Source organism: Monodelphis domestica, chromosome 2 (genome assembly GCF_027887165.1).
Source record: "Monodelphis domestica isolate mMonDom1 chromosome 2, mMonDom1.pri, whole genome shotgun sequence".
Taxonomy (NCBI): Eukaryota; Metazoa; Chordata; class Mammalia; order Didelphimorphia; family Didelphidae; genus Monodelphis; species Monodelphis domestica.
In genome coordinates this window covers 95,140,237-95,166,530 of record NC_077228.1, presented here as the reverse complement: position 1 = coordinate 95,166,530, position 26,294 = coordinate 95,140,237, and positions in this window count along the sequence as shown.

Sequence of the window (26,294 nt, the reverse complement as noted above, 5' to 3'; positions counted from 1 at the left end):
ACCATCATGACAGATCCATAGACTGCTGGGAACATTGGCCATAAAGATGTCATTTCTATTTTCATTTGTTCCCAATATTTAGTCATATTCATGACTGCCCCCAGAAAATCATTGAATATAGTAGAAATTGCCCCAAAGATTGAGTAATAAAAATAAGTCAGTATCACTAACATCAGGCTAGACCACAGTATCTTTTGGTACATTATGCTTTTCTCTGTACCCCACATTCACCCCAATATCTGTCCAAGCCTCCCTGAAGAAAAAAAAAAGTTGTCAGTTTAAATTTGCCTTCTAAGCTCCCTCGCTGCTGTGAGCTGGGCTCACAGAATTCTAATGTTCAAGATGGCTGCCCCTCCCCCCAGTCACTCTCAACTATCAATAACTGTCAGTTGTAAATGCTAATGGTGAATTCTTTGTCCAGTTAACTGGGGTTGCCACTGTAATAGAAGGATTGTAATATAGAGGGATCTGAGAGGGAAACAATTGAGAGGGAGAACAGTTGAGAGGGGTGCCAGAGGCCATCATACCCCAACTGGTTGACAAGGTCACAGTGTGAGGAAGGGAGGTCTGCAAAGCAGATCCCAGAATGAGGGTCCCCTGATGATCCCCCTCTGTGACTTCTCTCCCCAAATTTTCCCCACTAATGGACTTTTTATGATTATTATTTTCTCCCCAATACAGGAGAAATAATATGAGAGCAAATACTTATAGGATCAATAAATATATACCCTACTTTAAGCCCCCTAGGTTATTATCCCAAAAAGACTGCAATTACAGAATTAAAGCCCAAAGATTACTGCCCATGACCCTCCTTTCTCAAGCACAAGACACGCTCCAAGGCCGTACAATAAACACTGACCAAAAGCTTGCGTACTATAATGAATCTTTTTCCTACAGTTACCACACTCCAATGAATTTGTTGAAACAGAAGCCAAGCAGCATTGCCAGGCACTTCAAAGTAACACAAGAAAAACAGAACTTGTAAACTGAGGAAAACCCCAAAACTGGTCAACTTTAAGTCCTCACACCTAGATACGAAGATGTTTTATTGTTCATCTCTCAAGCATTTATGATTGATAGTGAAAGCTGCCCCAAAGCACAATGATCCTCTTAGTATGTCAAGGGGTACTAACTTAAAAATGGCTTTATTCACATTAATCATATCTATCATAGAGTGTTGTAGAAACCTAGTAAATGATCACAAAATTATTTGTTGTAGTAACATCACAAGAGTTTAGTTGATTTGATAATATCCAATCAAATTGTAGAACGTCACATATGTAGAGAATTGATTGTGTGTCTGTGTGTATCTGAAAACCTATATAATAAAAGAGCCACAATAGTATGGCAGAGCACTGTGTGTGATGCCTGCATATGTGGGTTGAATGCACAGTGTATCTCATTTCCTTCTTATTCTGACCATGACGTCATATCTGGGCAGAGAGACCTTAGATCCTCAGAGCGGTCACTGGACAAACCCCTATAGAGGGAGAAATGGAAGGACAGAGGAATATTAGGAGAAAGGGGGAGAGATTATTCTTCTTCCTCTCTCTTTTTCTGGGAGAGAGGTAGCCAAGTCTTGCCCTCTGACAGAGGGAATATGTCTCCTCAGTGAATTGTTCTGGGAGATAGAAGACACCCACTGTCACTTCCCTTTAGAAACCTGGGGTCACCCCACCATCAAGGAGAGATGTTGTTCCTTGGCTTAGGCAATTTGGATCCCTGGGATCCTGAGCTAAACTTCCCTTTTTGGGGGAGAGATGTATTTCTCCCCAAGCCTTCTATCCCCTTTCCTATGATCAGAAACCAACTAGACCTAATTCTAAACTAGTAAATAATTTATTTGGGTTCACACAGGGAAGGAGAGGTAGGGGTATCCAGCAAGGAAAGTGGGGAGTAGGTAACCCTGACATTGGTCCTCTCTGTCAGACTTCCCCCTCCATGTTCTTGGGGTTGAAGGCTGACAGGTCAGGGGGAGAGAAATCTCAGGGAAAGATCTGGATGGCTCTGGCCAGCATGAGTTCAAATCCAAACCCCTCTTGAGAATTCTTATAACTATTCTTGAAGAGTCTTAGTGGAAGTGTTTTTGGGTCCCAGAAGGAATAACAGGTCCCAAACCAATGGGATGTATCTCAAATTCCAGGAAAGCCTCCTTTCCTCCTCCACTTCCCAGGTTGGAAGACCATTGACAGTTGGAGCTTCTCTCTCTCTGCCCCTCCTCCACTGCTCTTCAGCTGATCTCTTCTCTCTTTCTTACATTACATTTCTAACTCTAGCTTGATCTTAAAATCTTTCCTTTCCCAAAGATCTAGCAGGTATACTCTTCTGTGTTGACCTAATTTACTTATAATTTCTTTTATATTCAAATTATTGACCCATTCTGAGTTTATCTTGTTGTAGGGTGTGAGATATTGATCTAAACCTAATCTCTCTCATACCATTTTCCAATTTTTCCAGAAGTTTTTGTCAAATAGATTTTTGTCCCCAAAGCTGGGCTCTTTGGATTTATCATAGACTATCTTACTGAGGTCACTTACCCCAAGTCTATTCAACTGATCCTCCATTCTCTTATCCAGTACCATATTCTTTTGATGTTTTGATTATCTCTGCTTTATAGTAAAGTTTGAGATCTGGTACTTCTAGGTCACCTTCCTTCACATTTTTCCCTTATTCTTGATCTTTTGTTATTCCAAATGAACTTTTTTATGTTTTTTTTTTCTAATTCAGTAAAAATGTTTTTTGGTAGTTTGATGGATATGGCACTAAATGAGTAAATTAATTTGGGTAGGATTGTCAGTTTTATTATGTTAGCTTGTCCTACCCATGAGCAACTAATATTTTTTTCAAATTATTTAGATTTAGCTTTAATTGTGTAGAAAGTGTTTTGTAGTTGTGTTCATATAGTTCCTATGTTTGTATTGGCAGATAGATTCCTAAGTATTTTATATTGTCACAGGTGATTTTTAAATGGAATTCTCTTTCTAACTCTTGCTGCTGTGATGTGTTGGAAATATATAGAAATGCTGATGATTTATGTGGGTTTATTTTGAATCCTGCAGCTTTGCTAAGGTTGTTCATTATTTCTACGAGTATTTTGGTTGATTTTCTAGGATTCTTTAAGTAGACCATGATATATCGTCTGCAAAGAGTAATAGCTTGGTCTCCTCATTGCTTATTTTAATATCTTCAATTTCTTTTTCTTCTCTAATTGCTACTGCTAGTGTTTCTAGTACAATGTTAAATAATAGAGGTGATAATGGGCTTCCTTGTTTCATTCCTGATCTTATTGGGAATGCTTCTAATTTATCCCTATTGCAGATGATGCTTGCTGATGGTTTTAGATATATACTGTTTATTATTTTTAGGAAAGGCCCTTCTATTCTTATACTTTCTGGTGTTTTCAGTAGTAATGGGTGTTGTATTTTGTCAAAGACTTTTTCTGCATCTATTGAGATAATGTAAGATAAGGAAGAGAGATGCCAGTCTGAATGACTGATTGGCTGGAGAAACAGTGGGGGAAGGGGAGAGAATTCTGTGAATTCTGAGAGCTGATTGGAATTTTGAAGTCGACAGGAGGAGGAACTTCCAGTCTGGTAAGTGAAGAGTGAAGGTGGTTTTATGGGAGCAGGAGCCAAGAGGCCATCCAGCTGAGACCTATCTTACTTCTGTCACCCCCAAAAAATGCCTCCACTGAGACTCTGCTACAACAGCTACATCTCTTCTCAAAAAGGATTTAGTTTGAACTCTTTTTGGCAGGAGCCAACTAGATCCTCTCCTTTGAGTCTCTTTTCTCCTTACCTTTTTTCTTTAAACTATACCATAAGACTTAGTTAATTTTAAGAATAAGCTTAAGAAGCAGTTGGCAAGAGGAGAGATCAGGGCACAAAAGCTCTGACCTCCAGACTTTGAAAAGTCAATCTGTTAGGGGGGCAACTTTTAGGACTCCCCTTCCCCCACTTTCCTTTCCCTTTCATATCTTTGCCATTGCCTACACCAAAATAACCTCAATAAATCCCTTTGGAAATATTTAGACTTTGGGTTTGGGTTTGTCTCAGGAATCAAGCAAGGAGATTAGGTTCTCACAAGGAGGGGGTTGATTCCAACCCCTGAGACTCAATATCTCTGACCAAGGAAGTCATCATTCTTTCCTTGGCTGTTGTTCATATCTAAACCCTTGGGGGCTGGCAGTTGATGCCCCCATGGGAGGTGGGAAAAAGGGGTCATTTTGTCTCACAGGTACAGTTCTGAACTCAAGGGCCATAACTTCTTTGAGGGAGACCCAGTGGCACCTCATTGATCAAATACCTCTCCTGTCTCCTTTCCTCCATCTCCTAGATAATATCTCTGTAGAGTCATTCCCTTTCCAAGGAGACAGAACCTGGCTTACCTCTCCCCATAAGTAATGGAGGAGAAAACTCAATCTACTTCAGCCTCCTTTACCCTTTCTCCTCTCCCTCCTCCACTCATGTCATCCATTACAATAATCATGTGACTTTTGTTGGTTTGCTTGTTGATATGGTCAATTATGTGGATGATTTTCCTAATATTGAAACATCCTGGCATTCCTGTTATAAATGTCACCTGATCACAATGAATAATCCTCATGATCAATTGCTCGAGTCTTTTTGCTAGTATTCGATTTAATATTTTTGCATCAATATTCATTAAGGAGATTGGACTATAGTTTCCTTTCTATGTTTTTGACATGCCTGGCTTTAGAATCAGTATCATATTTGTGACATAAAAGGAATTTGGTAGAACTCCCTCTTTCCTTATTATGTCTAATAGTTTGTATAATATTTGCATTAGTTGTTCTTTGAATGTTCAGTTGAATTCCCTTGTGAATCCATCTGGTCCTGGGGATTTTTTCTTAGGGAGTCCTTTGGTGGCTTGTTCAATTTCTTTTTCTGATATGGGGTCATTTAGGTATTCTATTTCTTCTTATGTTAATCTAGGCAATTTATATTTTCTAAATATTCATCCACATCACCTAGATCGCCATATTTGTTGCCATATAATTGGGCAAAATAGTTTTTAATGATTGCCTTAATTTCTTCTTCATTAGATGTAAGGTCTCCTATTTCATCTTTGATACTGTTAATTTGGTTTTCTTCTTTCCTTTTTTTTTTTCATTAGATTGACCAGTACTTTGTCTATTTTATGGGTTTTTTTTTCCAAAGTACCAGCTTCTAGTCTCATTTATTAATTCAATAGTTCTTTTACTTTAAATTTTATTAATTTCTCCTTTAATTTTTAGGATATCTAATTTAGTTTTTATCTGGGAATTTTAATTTGCTCACTTTCTAATTTTTTAATTTGCATGCTCGATTCATTGACTTCTGCCCTCCCTAATTTGTTGCTATATGCACTCAAGGATATGAATTTCCCACCTGAGTACTGCTTTGACTACATTCCATAGATGCTGAAAGGATGCCTCATCATTGACATTTCCTTTAATAAAATTATTAATTGTTTCTATGATTTGTTCTTTAACTAATGATTTTGGAGAATGATTATTTAGTTTCCAATTAGTTTTTGGTTTGCCTCTCTCTCCATAGTAATTATTACTTTTATTGCATTGTGATCTGAAAACATATTTATTATTTCTGCTTTTTTTCACTTGTTTACCATGTTTTTTATGCCTTCGTACATCGTCAGTACTTTGTGAATGACTTCTTAGCAGCTTATAGTATCTTTTCCTTGATCTGGTAATTCTTGAATTTTTCTATAACATCCCTGGGCATTTTCAATTCAGAATTAAATACAGGAGGTGACCTGTGAATTCTTTCAATCTCTACTTTTTCCTCTTACTCAAGAATGTTGGGGAAGTTTTCTTGGATAATTTCCTGATGAATGATGTCCAGGCTTTTACTTTTGTCATGCTCTTCCGGTAGCCCAATAATTCTTCATTTCTCCTGCCTCTGTTTTCCAGGTCTGATATTTTGTGAATGAAGTGTTTCATATTTTCCTCAATTTTTGTTCTTTTGATTTTGTTTTATAGATTCTTGCTGTCTCGTGAAGTCATTTGCTTCTAGTTGTTGGATTCTAGTTTAAAAAGACTGAATTTCATCCCTGGCTTTTTGATCATCCTTCTCCTTCTGATCTTTTTAATATTACTTGCCTCATTTGTCAAGCTGGTTAATTTTGTCTTCAAGACACTATTTTCTGTTTCCAGATGTCTTATTTTGCTTTTTTGGTTATTTTTCCCAGTTGTTTTCAGTGTCTCTTAATTGTTTTTTTAATTGTATTTTGAGTTCTTCCAAAGCCTGTGTCCAATTCGCTGGAGTTTCTGTGTTCTTACTTGGTGTTACTTGGTCTTCCTCTGTTCCATTTGCTCTTTGTTCATCACCTGGATAGAAGCTATCAATTGTAATTTATTTTTTCTTTTTCTGTTGTTTATTCATATTTTCCCCTTCTTTCCTCCCTATAATTGCCTGTAGTCTTGCTCCTATTGTTTTTTGCTGGATCTGTGGGTTTGGGCTGTTCTGTCCAGAAGGGCTTTTTTCTCTGATCTGATGATTGACTAACTTAGGCTGATGGTATTGATGAGCCCTGAGGTCATATCTTCCCCAGCTGGAAGCAGAAGCTAAAAAGGAGCTTGGATTCCCACCCTGTTATCAAGGTTATTGCCTGTTGTTTATTACAGCCTTTGCCCTTGGAGCTTAGTCAGCAAGGCTCTCTGATTAGTCTGTGTGGGAGGGATGTTGGAGCTTGAGCTTCCCTGCTGACTGAAGGTTTTTTATCTGCCCTTTTGATAAGATTAAGCCAGGGAAGATTTGTCCTGCAGAGATGGATGTGCCCTGAGGCTAAAACCTTGAGAAGGTAAGGAGGGCAAGATGGAGTGTCTTGGCTGCAACTGTGCTTCCTGCTCTTTGCTTCTCCTCCAGCTGCCTCCCCTCCACCTGTTTTCAACACCATGAGCCTGGAACAGCTATGTCAGCAAGTTACTCCCTCCAGACTAGCACCCTTGCCCTCCCTCTAGAGATTCCAGTCAGCACTAGAGGTTCAATCCTGTAGGTGGGGGAGGGGTCCTGGTACCTTCCTCCTTCCTTCCCTTTCAACCATATATTCAAGAATTCAGGCTTTTTTAAAGGTGTACCTTTTTAAGTTGAGTCAAGCAGTAGTGTTACCTAGCTCTATCCTGTTGTTAGATTTGGTTTTCAATTCCCTCAAAGTATTGTGTTTTTTATTGGTTGGTGAGGAAGGGTTTTGCAGAGGTCTGAACTTTTGCTGCCTCTAAGCCACCATCTTGACTCTACCTCTCACCTTTTTTTTTTTTATTGTGAAGACTATCACCATCTTCCTAGTCACTAAGACTCACAACCTAGAATTCATCCTCAAGACCTACTCCCTTTATTAAGTCTTTTGCCAGGACCATTTGATCTTATCTATATAACTTTTCTTGCATTTGTTCCTTTCTCTACTATTACCATGTCATAACCTTGGTCTGGACTCACATCATCTTTTGCCTAATCTATTTAAATAGCCTTTTCTGTTTAGTTTTCCTGTCTTAATTCTTTCCTAATTCCATCCCATTCTCCACTCATCTATGATCTACTTCATGCCCAGGTAGGACTATATAATTGCCCTAGTGAATAAACTCCAATGACTCTCTATTGCCTAAAGATCAAATACAGATCTTCTGACTTTTAAACACTTTAATAACTTGGCCACTTTTCTTTCCCATCTTCTTATACCTTTTTTCCCTCCACAAATTATTTAGTGATACTTCTTTCTGTCCTTTACAGAAGACACTTCATCTCCTGGCACCTTACAATTTCACTGGCTGGCTTATTTACCTGGAATTTCCTCCTTCCATTTTTATCTCCTAGCTCAACTGGTTTTCCATAAGTTTTAACCAAAATTCCACTTTCTGCAACTCTTTTATAGTCCTCCTTAACATTAATGTTTCTTTGTAAGATTATATCTACTTTCTGCTGTCTATATTTTACCTGTACCTTGGAGATTTCATGTTGGGATGTCCCCTAGAATGGATTGGCCTTTAGCTTAGAGACTACTTTCCCTTCTTTTTCAGTTGCCAGCACTTAGCATAATGCCTATCACCCAGTTATCACTTAATATATGATCATTGAGTTGGCTGTCATACAAATAAAATCCATAAGAATGTTTCTATTTTTTTTTCTATGTGGCTTTCTAAAGTTAGCCATGTTACTGAATATGTTGTATGTAAAATGGAGTTTCTTAAGTCTCTTCTTTTTTCTCCCTTTGGACCTTCTCTTTATGTTGGTTCAGATGAGAAAAATGATAATGTTCTGTGAAAAATGGAAAGGGAATGATGTCTTAACTGTTTGAATCTCATCTCAAGTAATTGTTCCATATGAGTCTCTGGACTTGAACTCTCTCCACCTGATTTCCCTTCTCTAAAATGATGACAATAATAGCATGTATTCAGAATTGTTGTATTGATCATATACATATATATATATATATATAGAGAGAGAGAGAGAGTTTCTTTATACACATATATATCATACTATATAAAGTTTTGACTGCTATATAAATATGAGCTCTTGCTACCAGATGAACCACAGATATCAGAGTTTTGCTGTGTATTTCAGGTTCAATACTTTTTATTAATAGGGAAAATGCAAGGATAACTCACATTTCTAGTGTTTTAACATTTGTAAAGTGCTTCATATCATTATCTGAGTTAACCCAGTAAGTAGTCCTATGAGAGATGAATGCTCTCTCTCTCTCTCTCTCTCTCTCTCTCTCTCTCTCTCTCTCTCTCTCTCTCTCTCTCTCTCTCTCTCTCTCTCTCTCTTTCTCTCTCTCTCTCTCTCTCTCTCTTTCTCTTTCTCTCTCTCTTTCTCTCTGTGTCTCTCTCTCTGTCTCTATCTCTCTGTCTCTGTCTCTCTCTCTGTGTCTCTGTCTCTTTCTGTCTCTGTCTCTGTCTCTGTCTCTCTCTCTCTGTCTCTCTCTGTCTCTGTGTGTGTGTCTCTGTCTCTCTCTGTCTCTGTCTCTCTCTGTGTCTCTGTGTCTCTGTCTCTCTCTGTCTCTCTCTGTCTCTGTCTCTCTGTCTCTCTCTCTCTTTCTCTCTCTGTCTCTCTCTGTCTCTCTGTCTCTCTGTCTCTGTCTCTCTGTCTCTGTCTCTCTGTCTCTGTCTCTGTCTCTGTCTCTCTCTCTCTCTCTCTCTCTCTCTCTCTCTCTCTTGGAAGAACTTGAGACTGATAGATGTTAACTGATGTCCCCAGGATCACATTGTAATAGGGAGGTATTCAAACTGAGACCTTACTCTTACCAAGTACAGAACTATGGACAAGATATTATGTTACTCAATTGTTGTCCCAGAAATGGATCCAGAAACCATATTTTGGCCTCTGTAACATCTCATTGGGACCAGAAATATCCACAGGGGAAAAAAAAAAACCTCAGTTAATTCTGTGGGCCAAATTAATAACCTTTAAAATTTTTGCCAGTGATTGGAAATATTTGGCATTTCTTTATCCTATTTTCCCTCACTAATACAGCAGTTTTCATTCTCATGATCTTTATTGTCTTGTGTTTTAAGGCAAGATGTAAAATGAAAGAAGATATAATATATAAATCTAATTATTTGACTGATATCAGCCTCCAGGAACAAATTAAATAAATAAATTCAAATGTGTCCAGAAGTGTTCAAATGAACTAGTTAATGCATGCAAAATTCTTTTAGAGTAATGACCATCCTTATCAGTTCCATTTGACAGATGAAGAAATTCAGATATGAAAGGTTAATAGCTTTGCCTAGAGTCACATAGAATTTTGATGGCAGAGTCAGAATGAAAACCTGTTTTATATTCATAATCAACAATATAGCTTAAAATATGTTGGACAAAGGGCTGCATTTTTGCATCTTTTGCAATAGTAATAAATTTCATTTTAAATGAAAAAAAATTATAAGAAGCCATTTTGGACTGAAAAATTAGAGGTGACCACAAACCTTTCTCAGTTTACCAAAATTGGGGGGGAAATAGAGGAAAGAAATATTACTTTGTTTTATTCCAAAATCTCCTGAAAATATGACTAGTTAATATAACATCCACAAACCATTTGAATTTCTAATAATTAAATAATTTAGCATCATTAAAAAGGGAAATAAGGACAAACTTCCTTATAACATGTAATAGAAGTGATGTTGGAATATCCTTGACTCCTTTCGCACTCAATATGTATATCCAATGCATTGTTAAATCATATCATTTCTATTTCACCACAACTCTCTGAAAGTTCTTTTCTCAGAGTGACCCATGGACCCTACTTATACCTGCAGTTTCCTTGACAAGAATACTAGTCTTCCATTTCCTTCTCATGTAGATCCTTTTGTTAGGTGATCTGAGATTAAGTGACTTGCCTAAGGTCACACAGCTAGGAAGTGTGTCAGGTTGGAATTGAATTCAGGTCTTTGTGACTCTACAATTAACCTCTATCTATTGAGACATATGTGCCTCTGTATTGAGTCTATTGTTATGCATTCTAGTTCAGGAGCCATTTTCTGATATATACATATATGTGTATATATATAGATATTAAAGATTATAGTTACTCCTTCAAGTTCAAAACTAATAGGTTGTAGCAACAGAAGTAGCCTTAAATATCATGTAGACCAAGCCATTCATTTTACCGAGGAAAACAAATGAATAAATGCCTGAAATAACTTTTTTTTTAACATAGTGAATGTATAAAAGAACTAGGATGAAGATGTACAATCCAGAGAAAATCCTCTTCTCTTTCTATGGGGACACTAATACATTTTTGGTGAAACTATAAACTGATCCAACCATTTTAGAGAGTAATCTAGAATTATACTCAAAAGAATTATAAAACTGGTGTACTTTTTAACATAGTAATACCAATATTAGATTTATTTCTAAAGGCAATTAAGGGAAAAGGTAAAAAAAAAAACAAAACATCTATGCTATAAAATATTAGTAGAAGCTCTTTTTGTTGTGGCAAAGAATTAGAAACTGAAGGGATATCCATCAATTGATGAATGACTGAACAAATATAGTATCATAATGGAATTCTATTGTGCCATAAGAAATGACAAATAAGATGATCACCAAAAACCTGGAAAGATATATATGAAATGTTAAAGTGAAGTGAGAAGAACCAGCAGAAAGTTGCACACAGTAACAAGAATAATATATGATGATAAATGGTGAATGACCATTATTACCAACAAAGCAGGGATCCCAGGACAACTACAAGGGATTTATGATGAAAAAGCATTTTCATCTCCATATAGGAATAGATGAATGCAGGTTAAAGTACTTCTTAATTTTATTTCCTCCTTGAAATTTTCTACTGTTAGTATTTCTCTTGTTTTACAATATGATGAACATAGAAATCTGTATTATGTGATAATATATCTATAACCTATATCATATTATGTATCTTCTTGAGGATGGATGGTAAAGAACAGGAGTTAAAGAATGAGACAGACTTTTTTTAACCTTTTTTTCTCTTTAAATTTATTTATTTAATTAATTTAGAATATTTCCCCATGATTACTTGATTCAAGTTCTTTCCCTCCCCTCTTTCCTCCCCATTCCCTTGGCCAAAGAACAATTCATTGTTCAAAACCTATTTCCATATTTTAAATATTTTCAATTGAGTGACCATTTAGAATCTACATCCCCAATCATATCCCCATCAAACCATGTGATCAATCATAGTTTTTTCTTCTGTGTTTCTACTCACACAGTTCTTTCTCTGGATATGGATGGTATTCTTTCTCATAAGTCCCTCAAAATTATCCTGGATCATTGAATTTCTGCTAGTAGAGAAACCCATTACATTTGATTGTACCACAGTGTATCCATCTCTGTGTACAATGTTCTCCTGGTTTTGCTCCTTTCACTCTGCATCAATTCCTGGAGGGTGTTCCAATTCACATTATTCCTTTCAGAAAAATAGTATTCCATCACCAACAGATACAATTTGTGCAACCATTTCCCAATCAATTTTTTTTCCACCACAAAGAACATTGCTATAAAATATTTTTGTATAAGTATTTTTCCATATTATCTCTTTGGAGTACAAACCCTGCAGTGGCATGATTGGATCAAAGAGCATGAGATAGACTTTTGGACATAATTGATATGAGAATTTATTTCTCTTGGATAAGCATATTTATTACATATTTATAATTAATCATATGTATTATATTATTCTTGAGTTACATATTATGATATATACATAATAAAAATAAATGTAATTTACTAAAACTTACTGCTTTTCAACAAAACTAAGAATGAATAAAGGAAAGAGATTATCACATAATTTACCAAACTGAGATATTTATTTCTATCTAAGAATGTGATCCATGCTTTAATGGCCAATACCAATACTATATTTTATTGCTTAAATTCTATGTTTATGTTGGGGGGGTATACAAAGAAATGTCCTATAAAAGTTATGAAAACAGATTACATGGATAGCACAAATTACAGTTCACTATTTACTTATGTGTGAAAGGATGCCCTTGTCTAATGTGAAATTAATGCAATATGTAAAATATTTACTTAGATGGCAAATTCATGTTGAAAAAGTTCAACAGTTTATGAGGGAAGCTCTAAAATAATCTTATGAAATGAGAGGCTAAATCTTTCCAGGTATGAAAAGAACACATGATAGATTATGTAGATAGATATCTAATATTTATTATCTATATGTAGATATAGATTTATATAGTTATATCTATAGATGTTTTGATGACTATAAACACATACATAATTATATATTTATTATATTCCTTTGAAGATAGAGCTGTATATTGCTATCTTTATAAAGATATATAACTATATATTATAGATCCAGAGCTACTCCATTTTGACTCATTCCATTTTGTTTACACATAAAAGTTTATACTTTTCCAATTAACCTTGCATATGCAAATCTGCCAAGACATAAGTGTAAATAACGTGAAATACAAGTAACAACATACAATGCAGGTAACCCAAAATAGGACCTGCCATCATATTCTGATTGCAACCTAGTCTGAGAATGTCTTAGACCACCCTTAAGTCCTGATATTCATAAACTATCCCTGCAACTCCTAAAAGCATTATCTCACCAGATCAGCCTTGGGCTCCAGCAAGGGAGATCTATATCAAGATGGTGGCTTAGAAGCAGCAAAAGTTCAGACATCTGAAAACCCTTCCTTATCAATCACAAACTGAATTCTCCTAGGGGACTGAAATTCAAACTAAACAACAGAACAGAGGTGAGGAACCCTCCTTCTGGACTCAAATCAAAAGGTACACCCCCTAAAAGCCGGAATCTGAGAACACCCGGGTCTAAGGGGAAGGCAGAATGAAGGTCCCAGGACACCTCCCCCAAACCCAGAGCACTGAGCCCCCAGTAGCAGCAGGAACCTCAGGGCAGACAAAGGTGCTGTTCTGAATGGTGCATCTTGAAAGCAACCTGGGCCAGGCTCGGGGCGTCCAACACAGATGGCAGGGAAGCAGCCAGAGAGAGATGGGGGGAGACTGCAGCCCTGTGGCTGGGTCTTTCCATCAGAGTCTCACTAGAGGTTTTTGCATTGGGGCACATCTAGACCAACCCAGTTGAACCTAATCCCATCAGGAATCCTCAGAGTTCAGGAAGGCCAGGACCCCTCCCTGCCTAGAGTACAGGGCCTCCTGAAAGGACAGGAACCTCGGGGCAGGCAAAGGCACTGGGGTACCATGTGGACAGTTCTGTCCCAGGCAGTGGAGAAGCAGCTGGAGAGAATTAAGAGCAGTAACACCTGAAAGTCCAGCAAGCAGGGGAGGGCAGACCATGAGATTCCCCTGGAAGACAGTGCAGCTGAGAAGAATGGACAATTTGCCTGGGATTTAAGCCCCTATCGATCATTAGACACATATACTGAGAGCCAGCTCTCCTCACTCAGATTTCTGACTGGAAAGAGGAGGAAAAAACATAGAGATGGCAAACAGTGCTCAGGGTCAGCCTCCGAACACCAAGAAAAGCAAGAAGAGGGTGGCTTTGGACATATTTTATGGAACAAAAATACAAAATGTAATTTGTAGTGGAAATAGAAGAGGAAACACAAACAAATACTCCAAAACCTTCCAAAAGAAATGGAAATTCTCCACAAGATCTTGAAGAATTTAAATTGGAAATTATCAAAAAGATGGAAGCCTTCTGGCAGGAAAAATGGGAAATACTGCAAAAGGAACTCAGCAATCTGAGGGACCAAAATATGCAAATGCACAAACAGTTCAAAGCCACAAAAAATAAGTCAGACCAAACTGAAAAGGAAAACCAGGCTTTAAAGGTCAGAATCAGGCAACTGGAAGACAATGATCTTGCAAAAGAGCAAGAATTAATAAAGCAAAGTCAAAAGACTAAGGAATTAGAAGATAACATAAAATATCTCACTGACAAGGTGACAGACCTGGAAAACAGAGGAAGGAGAGACAATCTAAGAATCATTGATTTACCAGAAAAGCCAGAAATAAACTGTAATCTTGGTATCATAATACATGATATAATCAAAGAAAACTGCCCGGAGATTCTAGAACAAGAGGACAAAATATGCATTGAAAGAGTTCACAGAACACACTCTACACTAAATCCCCAAAAGACAACTCCCAGGAATGTAGTTACAAAATTCCAAAGCTTCCAAGCAAAAGAAAAAATCTTTAAAAAGCCAGAAAAAGAGAATTTAGATATAAAGGAAAATCAATCAGGGTCACACAGGACTTAGCAATGTCTACTCGGAATGACCATAAAGCATGGAACATGATATTCAGAAAAGAAAAAGAGCTGGGTCTTCAACCAAGAATCAGCTATCCATCAAAACTAACTATATACTTCCAGGGGAATGTATGGGCATTCAACAAAATACAAGATTTCCAAGTATTTGTAAAGAAAAGACGAGAGCTCTGTTGAAAGTTTGACATCCAAATACAAAGAACAAGAAAAACTTGAAAAGGTAAATATGAAGGAAAGGAAAAAGGAGAAAAATGTTATCTTTTTCTTTTATTCAAACTCTCTTCTATAAGGACTACATTTATATCAAATTATATATATATATATATATATATTATATATCAATATGTGGGAAAAATGTAATGTGTAACTCTCAAAAATTCTATGCATCATTAGATTAGTAAGAAGAATAATGCATAGGGAAAGTTTGGGGCATCAAGACGATATGGAGAAAGTGGGGAAAGAAAGAAAAAGGGAGGCGGGGAATAGTTGAGAGTACTAAGGTATACTCCAAGAAATAGAAAAAAAATCTAAATATAATAATCTTTCTCACACAAAGATACACATGGGAAGAGGAGGGGAAGAATTCTCCTATAAGAAGGAGAGGAAGAGAGTTTTTACTTAAACCTTACTCTCAGTGAAATCAACTCTGAGAGGGAAGAGCATCTAGATCCATTGGGATCTTGAATTCTATCTTGTCCAACAGGGTAAGGGAAAAGGGAAAACTGGGGAGAGGGTAGGGAGGTAGGGAACACAAAAAAGGAGGGAAGGAGAGGGGGGAGGGGAAGGGAACAAAAAAGGAGGGTCTAGAAAGGGAAACATATCAAGGGAGGGGACTAAGGGCACTGATTTAAAGTAAATCACTGCCTCAAAAGGCTATAGCTAAAGAATAAAGGTTAGAATTAGGGGAGGATATCAAAATGCCAGGGAACCCACAAGTGACAATCATAACTTTGAACGTGAATGGGATGAACTTATCCATAAAATGTAGACAAATCGCAGAATGGATTAGAATCCAAAACCCTACCATCTGTTGTCTTCAAGAAACACACATGAGGTGGATATATACTCACAAGGTCAGAATTAAAGGATGGAGTAAGACCTTTTGGGCCTCAACTGATAGAAAGAAGGCAGGAGTTGCAATCAAGATATCTCACAAAGCCAAAGCAAAAATAGACCTGATTAAAAGGGATAGGAAAGGTAAATATATTTTGTTAAAAGGGACTATAGACAATGAGAAAATATCACTAATCAACATGTATGCACCAAATAATATAGCACCCAAATTTCTAATGGAGAAACTAGGAGAATTGAAGGAGTAAATAGACAGTAAAACCATATTAGTGGGAGATCTGAACCAACCACTATCAAATTTAGATAAATCAAATCAAAAAATAAATAAGAAAGAGGTAAAAGAAGTGAATGAAATCTTAGAAAAATTAGAATTAATAGACATGGAGAAAAATAAATAGGGACAAAAAGGAATACACCTTCTTTTCAGCACCACATGGCACATTCACAAAGATTGACCATACACTAGGTCACAGAAACATGGCATACAAATGCAGAAAAGCAGAAATAATAAATGCAGCATTTTCAGATCTTAAGGCAATAAAAATAATGATCAGTAAGGGTACATGGAGAGCCAAATCAAAAATTAATTGGAAATTAAATAATATGATACTCCAAAATCTGTTAGTTAGAGAACAAATCACAGAAACAATTAATAACTTCATCGAGGAAAATGACAATGGTGAAACATCCTTTCAAACCTTATGAGATCCAGCCAAAGCAGTACTCAGAGGAAAATTCATATCCCTGAGTGCATATATTAACAAATTAGGGAGGGCAGAGATTAATGAGTTGGAAATTAAAATAAAAAAAAAAAACTTGAAAGAGAACACATTAAAAACCCTCAGAAGAAAACCAAACTAGAGATCCTAAAAACTAAGGGAGAAAATTAATAAAATCGAAAGTGATAAACTATTGAACTAATAAATAATACTAGAAGCTGGTACTTTGAGAAAACAAAATAGACAAAGTACTGGTCCATCTAATTTAAAAAAGGAAAGGAGAAAATCAAATTAATGGCATCAAAGATAAAAAGAGGGAACTCACCTCCAATGAAGAGGAAATTAAGGCAATCATTAAAAACTACTTTGTCCAATTATAAGGAAATAAATATACCAATCTAGGTGATATGGATGAATATTTACAAAAATATAAATTACCTAGACTAATAGAAGAAGAAATAGATTTCTTAAATAATCCCATATCAGAAACAGAAATCCAACAGGCCAGCAAAGAACTCCCTAAGAAAAAATCCCCACGGCCTGATGGATTCACAAGTGAATTCTATCAAACATTCAAAGAACAGCTAATCCCAATACTACACAAGCTATTTGACATAATAAGTAAAGAGGGAGTTCTACCAAATTCCTTTTATGACCCAAACATGGTACTGATTCCAAAGACAGGCAGGTCAAAAACAGAGAAAGAAAACTATAGGCCAATCTCCCTAATGAATATAGATGCAAAAATCTTAAATAGGATACTAGCAAAAAGACTCCAGCAAGTGATCAGAAGGATTATTCACCATGATCAAGTAGGATTCATACCAGGGATGCAGGGCTGGTTCAACATTAGGAAAACCATCCACATAATTAACCATATCAACAAGCAAACCAACAAAAATCACATGATTATTTCAATAGACGCAGAAAAAGCCTTTGATAAAATACAACACCCATTCCTATTAAAAACACTAGAAAGCATAGGAATAGAAGGGTCTTTCCTAAAAATAATAAACAGAATCTATCTAAATCCATCAGCCAACATCATATGCAAGGGGGATAAACTAGATGCATTACCAATAAGATCAGGAGTGAAAGAAGGATGCTCATTATCACCTCTATTATTTAAAATTGTATTATAAACATTAGCAGTAGAAATTAGAGAAGAAAAAGAAATTGAAGGCATTAAAATAGGCAAGGAGAAGACCAAGTTATCACTTTTTGCAGACGATATGATGGTCTAATTAAAGAATCCTAGAGAATCAACAAAAAAGCTAATTGAAATAATCAAGAACTTTAGCAAAGTTGCAGGATACAAAATAAACCCGCATAAGTCTTCAGCATTTGTTTATATGTCCAACACAGCTCAGCAGCAAAAACTAGAAAGAGAAATCCCATTCAAAATCACCTTGGACAAAATAAAATACTTAGGAATCTATCTCCAGAGACAAACTCAGGAAGTATATGAACACAACTACAAAACACTCTCCACGCGATTAAAACTAGATTTGAGCAATTGGAAAAACATTAACTGCTCATGGGTAAGGTTAGCCAATATAATAAAAATGAACATCCTACCCAAACTGATCCATCTATTTAGTGTCATACCCATTGAACTTCCAAAAAAAATTTTTTTTTACTGACTTAGGAAAAAAACATAACAAAGTTCATTTGGAAGGACAAAGGATCAAGAATATCCAAGGAAATAATGAAAAAAATACAAAGGAAGGGGACCTTGCAGTCCCAGATCTCAAAGTATAATATAAAGCAGTGGTCATCAAAACAATTTGATACTGGATAAGAGACAGAAAGGAGGACCAGTGCAATAGACTTGGGGTAAATGACCTCAGCAAGACAGTCTATGACAAACCCAAAGACCCCAGCTTTTTGGATAAAAATCCACTATTTGACAAAAACTTCTGGGAAAACTGGAAGATGGTATGGGAGAGACTAGGTCTGGATCAACACCTCACACCCTACACCAACATAAACTCAGAATGGGTGAATGACCTGGACATAAAGAAGGAAACTATAAGTAAATTAGGTGAACACAGAATAGTATACATGTCAGACCTTTGGTAAGGGAAAGATTTTAAAACCAAGCAAGACTTAGAAAGAGTCACAAAAAGTAAAATAAATAATTTTGATTACATCAAATTAAAAATATTTTGTATAAACAAAACCAATGTAACCAAAATTAGAAGGGAAGCAACAAATTGGGAAACAATCTTCATAACAAAAACCTGTGACAAAGGTCTAATTACTCAAATTTATAAAGAGTTAAAGCAATTGTACAAAAAATCAAGCCATTCTCCAAATGATAAATGGGCAAGGGACATGAATAGGCAGTTTTCATCCAAAGAAATCAATACCATTAATAAGCACATGAAAAAGGGTTCTAAATCTCTTATAATCAGAGAGATGCAAATCAAAACAACTCTGAGGTATCACCTCACACTCAGCAGACTGGCTACCATGACAGTGAAGCAAAGTAATGAATGCTGGAGGGGATGTGGCAAAATCGAGACATTAATTCATTGCTGGTAGGGTTGTGAAATGTGAAATGATCCAACCATTCTGGAGGGCAATTTGGAACTATGTCCAAAGGGTGATAAAAAAGTGTCTGCCCTTTGATCCAGCCATAGCACTGCTGGGTTTGTACCCCAAAGAGACAATAAGTAAAAAGACTTGTACAAGAATATTCATAGCTGCACTCTTTGTTTTGGCCAAAAATGAAAAATGAGGGGATGCCCTTCAATTGGGAATGGCTGAACAAACTATGGTATATGTTTGTGATGGAATACTATTGTGCTAAAAGGAATAATAAGGTGGAGGAATTCCATGGAGCCTGGAACGACCTCTAGGAAATGAAAGGAGCAGAGCCAGGAGAACACAGAGACGGATATACTGTACAATAGAAAGTGAAGGACTTCTCCATTAGTCTCAATGCAATGTCCCTGAACAACCTGCAGGGACCAAGGAGAAAAAAACACTACCCACAAGCAGATGACAAAAGGTGGGAGTAAAAACATGAAGGAAGGACAACAGCTTGACTACAGGGGTGGAGGGGATATGAAGGAGGAGAGACTCTGAATGAACATACTACTATGGAAACCAATAGCATGGAAATGGGCTTGGGTTGAGGAAGTATGTGATACCCAGAGGAATTGCGCATTACCAATGGGAGGAGTGGGGGAAAGGGGGAGGGGAAAAAAAGGGATCTTTGTCTCTAATGAGTAACTTGGTAAAATGACCAAATAAAATAAATGCTTAAAAAACAAAACAAGCAAACAAACAAACAAACAAACAAACAAACAAACAAACAAACAAAAACAAATGTACACTGGAAGGATAAATCATTTATTAAAAAGTATTTTTACTGGATTTTTTTTTAAATTTAAATCTATCATGTATTAATATATTTTTAAAAAAAACTTTATATACCAACCTAGCAAGATTTCATTTTACTGGAAGTCAAATATTTTTTTTTAAAACTACTATCTTTTGTTACATGATTTAGGAACAACATATTAGTGTAATTCTCTTCACAGAAGTTAAAGTGATATTGTTCCTACTAAAATGTTACAAAATAAAGTATTTTTGTTGTTGTTTTTTTTAAAGAGAGAGAGACCTTGATCAAACAGCTTTTGTACAATCTCGTATCCTCTTCTTCACTACTTAAAACCATTCTTTCAATGCATCTTTACTTATTCTGGTGATACTCCCCTGCTGGCAAGCTCAATAAATATTAGTTTGCCTTAATTATTTTTCTTTGTCAATTCATTTTTCATGTTCCCTATGTATATATACATATATTTATAATAGCTAACATTTTATGTAGCTGCTACCATGTGTGAAGCACTTTGCAAATATTTAATTTGATCCTCCCATTACCCTGCAATTTAAGTGGTATTATTTCTACTCTCCAGGTGAGGAAACTCGGACCAACAGTGGTTAAGCATCTTGCCTAGGATGACACAAATAGTATTTGAATTGAATAATCCTAACATGTAGCCAGACATTCTCCACTACCTGGCTACCCATGTATATGGGCATATATGTTCATAGTAAATAAGAAAATATCACAAACATAGAAATAATCAATTATCATTAAAATAATAATCCCATTATAACTAATTTATAATAACTGAAAAACAAGTATTTTTAAAAGATATAAATCTATTCTTTTGAAGCTATTATATCCCTTTGTGTCCTATTATATGTGTTATATTGTGCTATAAATCTATTTGCCCATTTAGTTTATCAATTTTCCTCTGGTTGTAATAGTCAATTTCATAAGCTAAGGCCATTTTATTCATTTTATGTACATATATACATACTACACACGTATACATTCACATATATCTATATGCATATTTATAGTTTTATTTTAATTATAGACTTCTATTATATTGCTATCATTTTTCACCCTACTTCTCTAACTCTTGGACATTTAAGATGGCTCCAGCATTGCACAATTATAGATAATTATACTCTAAACATAAAGGAGTAGTTAAATTTTTATTTTTTTGTAATATTTTATAAAATATTCTCAGTAATGACATTATTATATTGAAGGATATAACTACTTTTATAATATAAGCAGACCTTGATTATTTTTTTAAAAATACATGATTATATTACAAGGGACATTTGTTCAACTCTCACATTTATCAGTTTTACTGGACAGTTTCATGAGATGCTTTGAAAAAAATGATATATTTCCTTGTGACCAATCATCTAGCAATGAAACTCAAATTGCCTAGTTAGTCTACATATGATGGTCTATCAATGAATCCACCCTCAAAACCTTTTTAGCACTTGCAGTAGAGTTTTTAAAAAGTCACTTCTGTGCATTTCTACAATCCATATGTATACCTTTCTTTCCCACAATGGTAGCAGATTGACTTTTTTTTATTTTTTTAATAAGCACGTCAAACTTACTTTGTGACTCTTCACTTTTACTTTAGGGAGAGTGAAGACTATTACAAATATTCCTTATGTTTATCATTTTATGTATTTTTAAATGTCTAGTACTTAGTATCACTTATATATGCATCATCTTGTAAAATATCAAATCCCAAAGCTGTAAATTCATGATTTGGAGCTTATATTAGTGTTTTTACATAAAAGTAAAAACAGCCATAAAACTCTTCAATACAATAATACAAATTCAATGAAATCTGCCTCCAATTCATTGAATTTAGCAGAACAAAAGTAGAAACTCTAATTATTAAATTAGAATTGAATGGGATATTAAATAACTTCACAATGGATTCTTCTTAGAATAAATCTTCTGAAAAACCAGGTAATAAAGTTTGAAGACATTCTTAGCATCAGGTAGGTGGCACAGTAGGGTATGGAAGAGATTTAAATTCGAATTTGATGTCAGACAGTTTGTAACAATTTGACCCTAGACATCACTTAATCTCTGTCTGCTTAACTTCTTTGAATATAAAATGGGAACTTTAATAACACATACCTCACAAGGTATATAGTGAGGATTAAATGAGATAATAATTGTAAAGTACTTAACACAATGCTTGGCGTATAGAATGTACTTGCTAAATGTGTGTTTCTTTTCTTTTTAAAGATTAGGTTTGAACTATGTTCAAAGAAGCTTATATTTAGACCCCAAAAAAGGAGCTCTGAGATCATCTGATCCAAGCCCATTATTTCACTGATAGGAAATTAAGATAAAGAAATTAAGTGATATATAATGTCAGAAGACGATTATGAAAAATTTTATGGAAGTGTTAAAAAATAAAAAAATAAAATACTCCAGATCATGCAGGTAAAAAAAAAAACCCAGAGCTTTTCCTACTGCTCCATCCTCCATAGTCTTCCCTGTTCTATAGGTCCAGAAATTATTCAAGGTATACATTTAGAAATTTGTTTTTTATACCTGCAATTAAAGAGCAGCTAGGCTATACAGTGGAAATATATCTGAGCTTTCAATCAGAAAGACTTATCTTCATGATTTCAAATCCAACTTCAGACATTTACCAGCTGTGTGATCCTGAACAATTTACTTAATATTATTTGACTCAGTTTCATCACTGTAAAATGAATTTAGGAAAGAAATGACAAATTACTTCAATATATGTTCCAAGAAAATCCCAAATGAGATAACTGAGTGAAACTTGATGAAAATGACTAATCAAAACAACAATTAAAGACTCAGTTTAAATTTTAGGGAGTAGTAAAATAGAAAACATTTCTAGAGAAATATAAAGGATACATGCTTATGGTTTTGTTTTGGCTTCTATTGGCTCAAAGGTCTTAGAAAATTATTTTTATGTAAAAACACTAACCTAAACTCCAAATCATGAAGTTTCTTCCAAAGAAAGAACCTTTCATTGGAACACTAACAGTTGTTAATGCTGCATTTTTGTTATTTCCCCTCACCGGCTCCTAAATCTTTTCCTAAAATCTGTTGCTTTTATTCATATTTAGGAATATGCTTGGGTTATGATAGATTGTTTTTTCATTTCCTAAAGTCAGTTCCTTCTAACTTGTCCATAACTTCTTCCACTAGTTTAATAAACAAACTAATTTATCCTGAAAAGCTGATTGAAAAGTTGTTTTTCTTCTAATAGGTTTATTATATTTGAAATAAATTAACTAAATCATAGAATTTCAGAATTGAAAAATGACCATAGATGGCAAGTTTGATTGTAACTAAGTTTATTAGGGGAGTAAGGTAAAATAAATGAAGAAAAATTAGACAGAAAGAGATTACAAGAGAAATCTGTTTCCTCAATTTCCATTTAAGGTATTTTTAAAATTTTATCCCAGAGACAATTTGTCATTCTTTGTATTTTCAGTGCTTATCACGGTGTCTGGAACACAGTAAGCCCTTGAAAAAAGATTATTGTTGGATTATCTAAACATCATTTCTCTTCTAGTGCATATCACCATTCCAAACAAATATAATAAACTTATCTGTTGAGTTGATTTGAATGAAATACAAAATTGGGAATGATATTATGGGGAGTGATCATAGGTTGTGAACCCTTTAAAACGTATTATCTCATTTGTATATTTTAAAAGATCATTTGATTTTCATTCTGAATTAAATACTGTATCAATCTGCTAAATCACCTGAGAATAATACTTCAACCTTTTCATTGACAAAGTTAATCCCTTCCATTAATCCTTTTAATTTCCTCATCTGTACAATAAGGGCAATGGACTAGATAATCTCTAAGGTACTGTCTAGCTTAAATCCCATGATCCTATTATCTCTTTTCTCTTTCTGTTACTGATAGCATTTCTAATACTATGTGTGAAGCACTAAATGATTTATATGCATGTTTTAGTAGGAAAGCTTTGAACATTTTTCCTTGATTAAATATTATTTCAAGTAAATATTACTTTATTTGTAATTATTATGTGCAGAAATTTTCAGCAAATTATTATAAAATCATATTCAATAAATGTTTTAAAAATAAATTGATATATGTTAATAACTTCTATAACATTTATCTCTTAAATAGTTATTAATATCAGGTCACACTAAATATATATCTTTAAGAGACAATGTAATACATAAAATTATTTAGTTAATATAACATTTAAATGGTCATTTGTTAATTTCAAAACAAAAAGAAATGTAAAATATTATAATGCATTACATTAATACCTTAAATACTGAATCAGGTTTGCATATGTGATATAAATTCTATATAATTAAGATATATCATTTCTTCTCAAAATGTGGGAGCAAGCCTAGATTCAGTTCATTTATGTAATTCCACAATCACTAAGGTTAATATATGTATAATTCATTCAGCTAGGGATACACATATTATAATGAAATTGTTACTAATTTTGAAAATCTTAAATTATATCTAGAGGATCTTAAAATTTCTCATGATTGTTCTTTGATTTTATAGTAATATTTATCATTCTAATCATTCTATGTGTTAGTTAATTATTTCTTATGGTTTTGGGGAATTGAGTGTTAAATTTAATTTTCATTTGATGTGTGGTGATCATCATATGGATTTAAATTTAAAAATGATCAAGTATTACTTCTCTTTATTTAGAAGAATCTGAGTATATTTCTATACCTTCACGTTTGAGAGGAAGTAAATTTTGATTCCATTTGAACCATTTTTGCTTTTTGTAGGGAATAATTCTTTGAAGGCTTTGCTTATTTCTTTCTCTGAGATGAGTTAATTTAATTATATATTTTTGTTGTATTAATTTTGTTCGTGCATATTTTTGCAAAAAATAAAAATGCATGCACACACTTAGTCCAAGCAATAAAAGCCTGCATCTGGCTTGAAGTCATCTGAGTATGATTAAAGGGTATATATGAGATCAATTGCACATAGAGAAACAGTAAAACTTTGGAATAGCTTAGACCAGGGGTCCTCAAACTATGGACCGCAGGCCACAAGCAGCCACTTGAGACCATGTATCTGGCCCCCACCACACTTTCGGAAGGGGCACCTCTTTCATTGGTGATCAGTGAGAGAAGCACTGTATGTGGTGGTGCTGCAAAACATGGCATCACTCACATACAGTACTACTTCCGGTGACATAATCCTTTGTGTGGCACCTTAGAACAAGACAGAGCACAAAGGATTATGTGGCTTCACAATGGAAGACATCAGCATGGTGAGCAGCGATCTGGGGGAGGGGATTCCGCACTGTGTATTCTACTGCCCGGTTAGGGTTAGGGTTAGGTTTTTATAGTCCGGGCCTCCAAAGGTCTGAGGGACAGTGAACTGGCCCCCTGAGTTAAAAGTTTGGGGACCCCTGGCTTAGACAGATGAAGTGATTGCAAGTAATTGAGGATATCGCTGAAGTCATCATCGTGTGTGACTATGAATGCCTTTCTCAGTAACAGGAAAGTTGAGAAAAGGGGAGTCTTTTAGGGGAGAGGACTATGATTTTTATTTGGGAAATCTTGAGTTTGAGATGACTACAAAACATCCATTTTAGAGGTTTTAAAATGTGAATCTTAAAATTTCTCAGACTTGTGAATGTTAAAAATTCTTAGACTGTACCTTAGAACATTTGGTTAAGACCATTCCCCATTTTAAACAATGAAGGTACTTGATCAGGAATGTGAGAACTCTAACATTACTCCACTCATACTTAAGTATACTTTAGGGGAAGATAAAGTTGTAAAACTCCTTACTGAACAATGAAAAGTACTTAACCCATACTTATAATAAGGCAAAAGCCCTTAAGCTAAGTCTATTTTTAGATCTAATACAAAAAGGTGTTAAGTACCTATGAAGGTCAGGAAACTTGCAAACTTACAAGGAGCAAAGAGGTGTGAACTTACTCAGAAGTTTTAGTCTACCCAGAGAAGTTGAGAACTAAAGAAGATGTGAATTAAGAATGGTCTGTACAGTGAAAACGTCTACTTTGATTTGTAGATGTGAGAACTTAGGGGAGGTGACATAGGAGAAAATTCTTTTTAAAAGGAGGTCAGAAAGGGCTCTGAAGGAGTCAGCTTGCCAAAGCTGAATTGGAGAATGGTCTCTCTCTTGGTGGCTGAATTTGGTTCAGCTTCCTGAGCTAAACTGGAGGGTCTCTCTGAACACTAGAGTTTTGCTTGGAAGGATCTTATGGTGAGTGATTAAAGACTGACTGGTCTCTCTTAAGGCTTAAAGCCTAGGCTGGCCTAGGTTTTTTTTCCTACTATTCCCTCTTACTCTGTTTTTCTCCCTTTCCTTAATTCCTTTATTTGTATTAATTAAAATCTCCATAAAACCCAGCTGACTTGGGTATTTCATATTTGGGAATTTTTCCCATGGT